The 12,066-nt window shown below is 38.2% G+C and overlaps 1 protein-coding gene across 4 annotated transcripts in view; it reads right to left on the bottom strand.

Annotated features, from left to right (window-relative positions):
* DGKI (diacylglycerol kinase iota) overlaps window positions 1-12,066 on the bottom strand; it is a 528,258-nt gene that overhangs the window by 183,775 nt on the left and 332,417 nt on the right. The window lies entirely within an intron of this gene.

Here is a 12,066-nt window from a genome sequence, read left to right as displayed (position 1 = left end):
CATAACTTCTCTGCCTTAGTAAAAAAAAAAAAAAATTACTTTAGTATCACTCACCCTTACAAGGATGAACTAAAATCAAATAATATGTTTGGTTACAGTATACATAGAGAGTGCCCAAACTGTCTTATACAGTTTGATGAACATTTTTATACACATATGTGAATCTCCATCCAGATTAAGTTTTAGGCAATTTATAGCAACCAGAAGGTTTCCCAGTGCTTCTGTCCAATCTCCGATCTATTTATACTCCTCTCACCTCCCACTAACTGATTTCTATTACCATAGATTCAATGTGTTTGAACTTGAAGTTCATATAAATCATCCAACATATAGTCTCATGTCTGACATCTTTTGCTTATCATTATTTCTGAGTAACAGAAAAGTATCGGAGAAGGCAATGGCACCCCACTCCAGTACTCTTGCTTGGAGAGTCCCATGGATGGAGGAGCCTGGTACGCTGCAGTCCATGGAGTCGCTAAGAGTCGGACACAACTGAGCGACTTCACTTTCACCTTTCACTTTTATGCATTGGAGAAGGAAATGGCAACCCACTCCAGTGTTCTTGCCTGGAGAATCCCAGGGACGGCAGAGCCTGGTGGGCTGCTGTCTATGGGGTCGCACAGAGTCGGACACGACTGAAGCGACTTAGCAGCAGAAAAGTATATTTATCTACTCTTCTTCTGGTAAACATTTGGCTGTTTCAAGTTTGGGGCTATTATTGAGGCAAACTTTCTTGTATTTCTTGGTGGACACATACATACAATGAGTAGAATTGCTATGCTGTAAGTTTAGATGTATATTTAACTATAGTAGATACTACTAACAGTTGTTCAATCAGATCAGATCAGTCATTCAGTCGTGTCCGACTCTTTGTGACCCCATGAATCGCAGCACGCCAGGCCTCCCTGTCCATCACCAACTCCTGGAGTTCACCCAGACTCACCTCCATCGAGTCAGTGATGCCATCCAGCCATCTCATCCTCTGTCGTCCCCTTCTCCTCCTGCCCCCAATCCCTCCCAGCATCAGAGTCTTTTCCAATGAGTCAACTCTGCATGAGGTGGCCAAAGTACTGGAGTTTCAGCTTTAGCATCATTCCTTCCAAAGAAATCCCAGGGCTGATCTCCTTCAGAATGGACTGGTTGGATCTCCTTGCAGCCCAAGGGACTCTCAAGAGTCTTCCCCAACACCACAGTTCAAAAGCATCAATTCTTCGGTGCTCAGCCTTCTTCACAGTCCAACTCTCACATCCATACATGACCACAGGAAAAACCATAGCCTTGACTAGATGAACCTTTGTTGGCAAAGTAATGTCTCTGCTTTTGAATATGCTATCTAGGTTGGTCATAACTTTCCTTCCAAGGAGTAAGCGTCTTTTAATTTCATGGCTGCAGTCACCATCTGCAGTGATTTTGGAGCCCAAATAAATACAGTCTGACACTGTTTCCACTGTTTCCCCATCTGTTCCCCATGAAGTGATGGGACCGGATGCCATGATCTTCATTTTCTGAATGTCGAGCTTTAAGCCAACTTTTTCACTCTCCTCTTTCACTTTCATCAAGAGGCTTTTTGGTTCCTCTTCACTTTCTGCCATAAGGGTGGTGTTATCTGCATATCTGAGGTTATTGATATTTCTCCCTGCAATCTTGATTCCAGCTTGTGTTTCTTCCAGTCCAGGGTTTCTCATGATGTACTCTGCATATAAGTTAAATAAGCAGGGTAACAATATACAGCCTTGATGTACTCCTTTTCCTATTTGGAACCAGTCTGTTGTTCCATGTCCAGTTCTAACTGTTGCTTCCTGACCTGCATACAAATTTCTCAAGAGGCAGATCAGGTGGTCTGGTATTCCCATCTCTTTCAGAATTTCCCACAGTTTATTTATTGTGATCCACACAGTCAAAGGCTTTGGCATAGTCAATAAAGCAGAAATAGATGTTTTTCTGGAACTCTCTTGCTTTTTCCATGATCCAGCGGATGTTGGCAATTTGATCTCTGGTTCCTCTGCCTTTTCTAAAACCAGCTTGAATATCAGGAAGTTCACGGTTCACATATTGCTGAAGCCTGGCTTGGAGAATGTTGAGTATTACTTTACTAGCATGTGAGATGAGTACAATTGTGTGGTAGTTTGAGCATTCTTTGGCATTGCCTTTCTTTGGAATTGGAATGAAAACTGACTTTTTCCAGTCCTGTGGCCACTGCTGAGTTTTCCAAATTTGCTGGCATATTGCATGCAGCACTTTCAAAGCATCATCTTTCAGGATTTGGAATAGTTCAACTGGAATTCTATCACCTCCACTAGCTTTGTTCGTAGTGATGCTTTCTAAGGCCCACTTGACTTCACATTCCAGGATGTCTGGCTCTAGGTCAGTGATCACACCATCATGATTATCTGGGTCGTGAAGATCTTTTTTGTACAGTTCTTCTGTGTATTCTTGCCATCTCTTCTTAATATCTTCTGCTTCTGTTAGGTCCATACCATTTTTGTCCTTTAAGGTTCTATTATAATGCATTTGAGTATCAATTTATAATGATGGCATCACTGACTCAATGGACGTGAGTCTCAGTGAACTCTGGGAGTTGGTGATGGACAGGGAGGCCTGGCATGCTGCGATTCATGGGGTCGCAAAGAGTTGGACACGACTGAGCGACTGATCTGATCTGATCTGAAACAAATCTTTAAAAGGAGTTAATACTAACTGTAGCTCAAAATCTAAAAGATTCACTCAAAAAGGGAAATCTACATATTATCAGCTTGTTTCCATACTTCTCACCTCTATCTTATGAATGAGGAATAAAAACTTGTTAACTGAGACTTGTGAAGTCAACTTCCACTAATTTGGTTCCCAGGTATTTGGATTTATTTTGTGCTTTGAGCTATTTTTGCACTCATATTAATCTGAACAAGAGAAACCTGTTTATGTATAAATGCAAAGATAAAAGAAACACAAAGGAACAGAAAGGAGGGAAAGAAAATAGAACAAAAACTGAAAAGAACTTATCATTATTGAACACGTTTGATGTTAAAAAGCATTCAATTGTAACCCTTACATACAATTTTACTCAATTAGTAGAACAAGGAGGCAGAGGAGAATGAAGTAAGAATTTACTAAAATTCTTTCTAGCCTATTACCCAATCCTGTTACTCAGCTGAAAGTTTCTCTGATTGTACTTAAATGACCCATTTAAGTTAATCTATGGATTTGACGCACTATTAGCATCTCCAGGACTTTCCCAATATATTTCCCTTGTCTTCAAGTAATTCGCAGTCCAATATGTATCTGACAAAGCTGTATCCCTTCATTCAGTGGGAGAAATACCAGTTTCTTCCTTTTTCCTCAGTCTTGACTAGGCCTAATGACAAATAAAGGGGCTCTCTGGTAGCTCAGCTGGTAAAGAATCTGCCTGCAATGCAGGAGACCCCATTCAATCCCTGGATCGGGCAGATCCCCTGGAGAAGAAAACAGCTACCCACTCTAGTATTCCTGCCTGGAGAATTCCATAGACAGAGAAGCCTGGATGGCTACAGTCCATGGGGTCGCACAGAGTCGGACACAACTGAGCGACTTTCACTTTCACTTTTCAATGACAAATAAAAATGCAGAAGCAGCCAAGTAAGTAAGTTACTCCTTGGGTCTGACAGGACTTGAAACTACTTAAATACTTTCCAACCCCTTGGTATCAGAAGGCTCCCACAGTACCATAGAGCATGTTTAAAGCATATTCTCAGACTCAATGGTAGATCGATAGCAAGTGCAACAAACAGAGGTAAATAGCTGTCAGTGGCAGTTCCACTGGCATTTCAGAATCAATCCAGGATCGCTGCACAGGCACAAGAGGAATTATAGTAATTAGCTTCTCAGAATAAAGACAGCTCTATTAGCGTTAGCACAACCACAGTAATTTATTTTTGGAAGAAGCTAGACTAAAGGTAATTTTTAAAAGACTTGCTAGAAATAGGTATTTTTCATCATTCAGATGGGTGTAGGCTTCACATCCTATAAGGCACAGGCTCTAACAACCATAATCATGTCCAGGATTTTTGAATTCACCAATAAAAAATCTATTGGTATATTAATGACAGATATTCAATTGTCTGTTCAACTTAACATGTATTATATTGTTGTGAAAATGTCAAATATTGCCTTTTCAGTAGTATATGAATTTGGAGGAAAACAAAGCTAAGTACATCTGTTGCCATTTACTGTCCTACAGTCACTAACAACTTTAAGGCCACAGGAATAGCACGAGATCTTCTGTCTTTCCACAATATGCTCCTCCCCAGAATACCATTCTTCATCTCTCTTCAAATCTCATCCTCCTTCTTACTACTCACATCCTTATTCCACCTGCTGCCAGATGACAGGATGGACAACTCTGGGTTGGGAGACTAGAAGAGAAAGAAGGCAAGTCCTCTGACATTTCCTTCTCCCCACTGACAGGGGAGACTGGGGCTCTGACTCCCAGACCCAGTCCCTGAACAGAAATGCCCAAGGCCACAGTCAGTGATGTGGATAAGAAACACGGGAGACAATCGGCAACACGAAAATCTGTTCTTTTTTTTTTTTTTTAAAGATGAACAAATCTTGTAATATCTTGTAATCTTATAATATCAAATAACAAAAAAGGGAAAATTTGTTTTATTAAAAAATATAGCAAAAGAGGATAAATATATTATGTGATTGTACATGATATCAAATACTAACCAAATAAGACAGGACATTAATGTGCATGATAAACAGAAATAAGTGTCTTCCTTCCTCTTTAGATTTTATCAACAGAGCAACTGAATATTCTATAGTTTGAAAGCAACATAAACACATTTTTATTGGAAGCCCACATATAACTATCATGAATACCTTTCTAAATAAGAATATTGTGGGCAGCTACTCAAATCGACATATATTACATTGGGAAATTTGTAACTCTTCTCCCAGAATATGTTATGAACACTGCAGTTTTAATCAATTAAACGTGCAGTTACTGTTCTGCAAACTGTAAGCTGTGAGTGTATCTGCATAGTGTACATGAACTAAGTTTAGAAGTCATGTTATGAAGATCTATATGTTAAACTGGAAACTCTAGATAAATTTCTGGGAAAATATAACTGCAAAAATTGGTATACTAAATACAGAAATTGGATAGCTTAAACTGGTTTTAAAAATTGAAAGTTATCAAAAACGTTTCTCATTCCAACCCCACACCAAAATGTGCTAAGTGGACTTAGATGTTTTACAAGTTTATCCAAGTTTTAAAGAAAGACAGTGTCTAATAAAACTTATTTTAGGAAATGATGCTATGGCTGAGATAACAAAACCAGATAAGGGCAGTGACAGAAAACAAAATCTTAACTGGATTTTATACCAATATCACATACCAATATAATTTTAAATTTCATGTGATAGCACTAGTTCGTGGAAATGTTTTAAATGATACAGATGAACTTATTTACAAAACAGAAACAAACTCCTAGACATGCCAACCAAACTTATGGTGACCAAAGGGGAAAGCAAAATGTGGGGGATGCTGGGGGGAGATAAATTAGGAATTTGAGATTAACATACATATACTACTATGTACAAAATAGGTAAACAATGAGGACTTAACAGGGAGCTATACTCACTATCTTGTAAAGTGGAAAAGAATCTAAGAATATATACACACACACACATATCCGAATCACTTTGCTGTACACCTGAAACTAACACAACACTGTAAATTAATTATACTTTAATAAAAATAAAATAAAGCAAAAAAGGAAATACAATTTCACCACATTACATTTTAAGTGAAAAAACCATTATCATCCAAAAGATGCAGAAAAAAATAAAGTCAGTGCCTTTTAGAATCAATTGTTGGAAAACTAGGAATAGGACATAACTTATTTAACTGATAAAAGTCATCTACCAAAACTCCTAGAGAAAACATTATTTGGAGTTAAGAAAATATGAAAGCATTCCTTTCAAGGGACAAAACGTTCCACCAGTAATGCAAGTTTTCAGCGTAGTAGTGGAGGATCTTAAACAACATAGTAAGTCAAGAAAATAAAACTGGAAGACAAAGGTTTGGAAGAAAATAAAAAGCAAACCTGGTAATATTCCCACAGGTATCATCCCATACATAGAAATTCCAAGAAAATTCACAGGCCAAGAATTAAACCTCATAAGAAAGGTACGCTATCAAATAAAAAATACAATAGTGTTCCCCTTTCCTGGCCATAACTAAGCAAAATCATAATAAAAAACATAAAAAAATAGGATGTCATATAATATCAACAAAATCAACAAAGCAATGCATGAGACTCTTAGGCAGAAAAATTTTAAACTATTGGAGACACAAAGGAAAACTTAAAGAAATGGAAAGTCATGCCATACTCATGGATGGGACAATTTAATACTCTAATAATATTAATTTCCTCCAAAATAATACATTCAATGTAATTCCAAGTGAATACGAGAAATACTACTGTGAAGAATCTTGTCAAACCAATTCTATAATTAATTCCAAAGAATAAGGTCCACAAACGACTGAGAACCTTCTGAAAACAAAGAAAAATAGATGATCCTTATTAAATATTGAGATGTGTAATTCAAATAGAGGTGTTTGCACAAGACAAGACATAAAGGTCAAAGGAAATGAATTGAAAGCACTGAATAAACCCATATGCATGAGGATGCAGAATATTTGAATATGGGATTATAAATTACTGGAGAAATCATAGATAATTTAGCAAATGGTGCTGGGAATACTTCTTCCTATAATAGAGAAAAATTAGTATTCTAGCTCACATCATACACATTATCAACTCAGATGTATTAAAGGACTAGGAATAAGAAACAAAAATATAAATATAAAAATTAGCTGGGAGAAAGACAGGAGAGAGCAAATCTTTCTCCTTAGCTCTCTTTTTCTCAAGCAGTATCTGGCTGTGGCTGATTCTTCTCTGTGCTTCCATTTCCCACAGGCTAGCACTCTTGCCCAGCCACCCCTGACTCTATGGTCCAGCCCAGACAGGCAGCAAACTATAGCAGTGACCCCAGCTCTCGTGGCCTGATTCCTTCCTCTGGAGTCCCAGCTCCTGCCTGATGACCCTTGCTGCAGAACCCATCAATGTCACTTCTCCAGGGTTCCACCCCTGCCTAGTGGCCCTGGCTCCTGAGTGCTGGTAATATCGTCTTTTCCCTTTATCCCTCCAGCCTTGGAGGTTGCAGAGAATTTCTGCAGTTGCCAATCCATGGATAGCTATCTACAGGTTACTTCCTTCCAGTTCTTTTTCTAACATCCCATAATTAGTCCACTGGATTAAATTTCCTCAATTGAACTACCTCACATGGGTTATTTCCCCTGTCTGACACACAACCTTAGTCACCAAAATGAGAAATTATTAAGTAATTTGCAGTGGCACCATTATCATCTACTCCACATTTATTTATACAAGTTTTTACATGCTGTTTTATTGCCATGAAGCAATGCCATTAAGTTTTATTGTTTTCCATTTTATCAAATATTAAGATTTCAGGATATGGGTATGTTTTAAAATCCTACTTCAATGCATTCTGTAACCAGTCTATATACAATCAGCAATTGTATTGCAATTCACTTCATTATTATCCATATGAGTCACTATTTACAGCAAAAATAGCTCCATAGATTCAGTTTCTCTGTATGTTAAATAACGAGTATTTGGTAGCCTATTATGGCCTATTTTCACACTAGCATTTTATGATGCTAGGAAATAATTTCATGTTCCCAAATTCTACCACATACCATCTAGAGTCCCTTGCCTTACTTTGACAGTATTAGCCATAGGACTAATGCATGACCAGTATGAAGCAGAAGACAGTGAAAAGGAAAGGGCTTTATTTAAAAAACTTGCCTTCTGCTCATTAAAATTAATCTAGGCATTATTGAATACTCACTAACTGTGGTATTGGAGAAGACTCTTGAGAGTCCCTTGGACTGCAAGGAGATCCAACCAGTCCATGCTAAAGGAGATCAGTCCTGAATATTTATTGGAAGGACTGATGCTGAAGCTGAAACTCCAATCCTTTGGTCACCTGATGCAGAGAACTGACTCATTTGAAAAGACCCTGATGCTGGGAAAGATTGAAGGTGGGAGGAGAAGGGGACAAAAGAGGATGAGATGGTTGGATGGCATCACTGACTCAACGGACGCAAGTTTGAGTAAACTCCGTGAGTTGGTGATGGACAGGGAGGCCTGGCATGCTGCGGTCCATGGGGTCGCAGAGTTGGACACAACTGAATGACTGAACTGAACTGATGGGTCAAGAATGTTTTTGTGAAACAGGTAAGAGTCTTATAATGTATAAACCTAAGTACTCCTTCTCAATGTGGTTTACTTGTATTATTTATTATTCTTAGTTGCTCAGTCATGTCCAACTCATTGCATCCCCATGGACTGGGGATCTTCCTAACTCAGGGATTGAACCTCAATCTCCTGCATTGCAGGCAGATTCTTTACTGTCTGAGCCACTAGGGAAGCCTCCTGGTATACTTATGTCTTTCTCTACTTTTGTTCAATTGAGGCAGATTAACTATTAAGGAGAGTGAAAAAGTTGGCTTAAAACTCAACATTCAGAAAACTAAGATCATAGCATCCAGTCCCATCACTTCATGGCAAATAGATGGGAAAACAGTGGCTGACTTTATTTTTCTGGGCTCCAAAATCACTGCAGATGGTAATTGCAGCCATGAAATTAAAAGACGCTTACTCCTTGGAAGGAAAGTTATGACTAACCTAGACAGCATATTAAAAAGCAGAGACATTACTTTGCCAACAAAGGTCTGTCTAGTCAAGGCTATGGTTTTTCCAGTGGTCATGTATGGATGTGAGAGTTGGACTATAAAGAAAGCTGAGCATCGAAGAATTGATGCTTTTGAACTGTGGTGTTGGAGAAGACTCTTGAGAGTCCCTTGGACTTCAAGGAAATCCAACCAGTCCATCCTAAAGGAGATCAGTCCAGGATGTTCATTGGAAGGACTGATGTTGAAGCTGAAACTCTAATACTTTGGCCACCTGATGTGAAGAGCTGACTCATTTGAAAAGACCCTGATGCTGGGAAAGATTGAGGGCGGGAGGAGAAGGGGACGATGGGATGAGATGGTTGGATGGCATCACCGACTCGATGGACATGGGTTTGGGTCGACTCCGGGAGTTGGTGATGGACAGGGAGGCCTGGTGTGCTGCAGTTCATGGGGTCACAAAGAGTCAGACACGACTGAGCGACTGAACTGAACTAAACTATTAAGGTGAGTAAATGAGAGGCAAAAAAGCCACAAAGGGGGCTCTTCAACTTCTCTGCCAAGATCTAGCCTGGGATTCAATGGTGCAAGTTGGAAAATCATCATCTCCATGGGTTCAAGCTATTTTCATATCAATCCCCTGAAATCTGCAGTATTATGACAGAGTGAATACAGTACAATCAAACAATCAACAATAGCCTGGGATCAAACAAATCTGTATAACTAACACACCCTATTGATTTTTTTCTTTTTAACACTAGCCTAGTAGCATCCATCCCTTACATTAGACTTAGTAGAATATGATGCTAAAACCGTATCAGCTAAGTCACAATAAAATAAAAGCCAGACTCCATACAACACATCATCTCTCCAGCATATAATCAATCATACTAGACGAAGAAGCAAGAAAATGTGATCCATGATGAAGAAAACACTTTTGAAATGACCACTAAATTGATTTAAGAGCAAACTGGACAGCATAAAAAAGAAAGGGTCTGTAAATGTGAAAACAGAACAACAGAAATTAGTTAATCTGAAAAACAAGAGATGAAATTGTTTTCCAGGATCTGTGAGACAACAACAAGCCATCTTTAGTATACATAAGGGAGTGGAAAAGGATGGAGCAGAAAACACATAGATGAAAATATTCCAAATCTATGGGAAAAAGTCAAACTCCAGTTCCGAAAAGATCAATGAACCTAAAAGAGGATAAATACAAAGAAAATCACGTGGAAGTTAGAATGATGCCCACCACAAGCACCACCAAGAAAAAGATGCCTGCATTCTAATGCCCAGAAACTATGAAAACTTACAAGCCAAAAGGGTCCTTTCTGTTACGATTAAACTAAGGATGTTGAGATAGGAGATTATTTTGGATTATCTGAGGAAGGGGCCCCCAGTGTCTTCACAAGGGTCCTTGCAAGCAAAGGAGGGAGGCACGAGAATCAGAGGACAAGACGTGAGTATAGAAGCAGAGGTCAGAGTGAGGCAGGGCCATAAGCCAGGGGATGCAGACCACCTCAACAAGTGGAAAAAGACAAGGAACTGGGTCCTTTCCAGAGTCTCTGGAAGAAACACAGCCCAACCGCCCACTTTAGACTTCTGACCTCCCAAACTCTATGAATAAATGTGTGTGATCTTAAGCCACTATCTGTGGTAATTTGTTTACAGCAGTGACAGAAAAGCTAAACAAACACAGAGAGGCTTAAACACAGAAGAAAAATCTAAAAATCAGAGAAAAAAGATACATTACACACAAGGGAACAGTGATACAGATGGTAACTGGCTGTTCATCCCTAACACACGGAGGTCAGAAGAAAGTGAAATCACATATTGAGTTTCAAAGCGACTGCCTTGGTGGTACAGTGGATAGGAATCTACCATCAAGGCAGGGCACACGGGTTCAATCCCTGGTCTGGGAAGATCCCACATGCCGCGGAGCACCAGTCGTGTGCCACTTACTGAGCCCGTGTGCCACAACTCCTGAGTCCATGTTCCTAGAGTCTGTGCTCCACAAGAGAAGCCACTGCAATGAGAAGCCCGCACACCACAACTAGAGAAGGTCCTCACAGCAATGAAGACCCAGCTCAGCCAAAAATAAACCAAGTACTAAAAAGAAAAAATAAAGTGCTGAAGCAAGCCAGAAAAGAAACTAGTCAATCCAGTATTCCGTATTCATACAAATATACTTCCCAAAAAATGAGGATAAAATAAAGACACTCCAGAAAAATTAAATATGAAATTATTTACTGCCAAGAGAACTGTCCCATAAGAAATGCTAAAGGAAATCGTTCAAACTCAAGCAAAATGATACTAGATGAAATCTGATCAACAGAAGTGACAAAAGCTGGAAATGGTGAATATGTGGGTATACATAACAGACTATGGACTGTTCTTTCATTTCTAAATTTCTTCAAAATAATAATAAAAGCAAAAATATTAATACTGAAATGTGGGGTTATATATATGTCCAAGGGTAGTACATTAAAAAAAAAAACCTAGTACAAAATAAGGGAGATAAAAATGAAATTATAAGAGTAAAAGGTCTGTAACATATTACTTTTATCAAGAATAAAGGAGGGGATTTTACAGACATTAAAATAAGAGAACATTGTGAACAACTTTATGCCAACAGACTTAATTTCTATGAAGTGGACAAATTCCTTGATAAATACAGTTTATCAACTGAGTGAATAAGAAATAGAAAATGTGAGTAATTCTATATCTACTCTTGCCTCAAGAGAAGTCTCAAGCTCTGAGGATTAAATTCTATAAAATGCTTAAGGGAAAAAATAATACCGATCTTATACAAATCTTTCAAAAACCAGACATTTCCTATCTCAATTTATGGGTATAACCTTGATACCAAGATCCATAAAGGATATTAACAAGAAAATAAATTTATAGACTAGTATCTTTCATACACATAGTCACAAAAATGCTTAACAAAATACTAGTAAACTGAATCCAGCATACTAAAAAATGATAATACATCAAGTGAGGCTTATCTTGAAAATGCAAGATTAGTAATTCTTTAAAAAAAAATCAGTGGAATCTGTGATATAAAGAAAACAAAGGAGAAAATTAGGTCACTTCCAAAATAACAAAAAAGAGCATTTGATAAGGAGAAAATTAGGTCACTTCCAAAATACCAAAAAAGAGCATTTGATAAAATACATCATTCATTTGTGGTTTAAAAAAAAACTCTCAGAAAACTGTTCATAGAATCATAATTACTTAATTACATAAAGGGTTTTTCATATCTAATGAAACATTGAATGCTCCCTCCTACAATCAGGAAAAAG

The sequence above is a fragment of the Bos mutus genome, chromosome 4 (genome assembly GCF_027580195.1).
Source record: "Bos mutus isolate GX-2022 chromosome 4, NWIPB_WYAK_1.1, whole genome shotgun sequence".
NCBI classification, from domain to species: domain Eukaryota; kingdom Metazoa; phylum Chordata; class Mammalia; order Artiodactyla; family Bovidae; genus Bos; species Bos mutus.
Note: the sequence above shows the minus strand (reverse complement) of the source record. Positions and strands in the feature narration are given on the sequence as shown.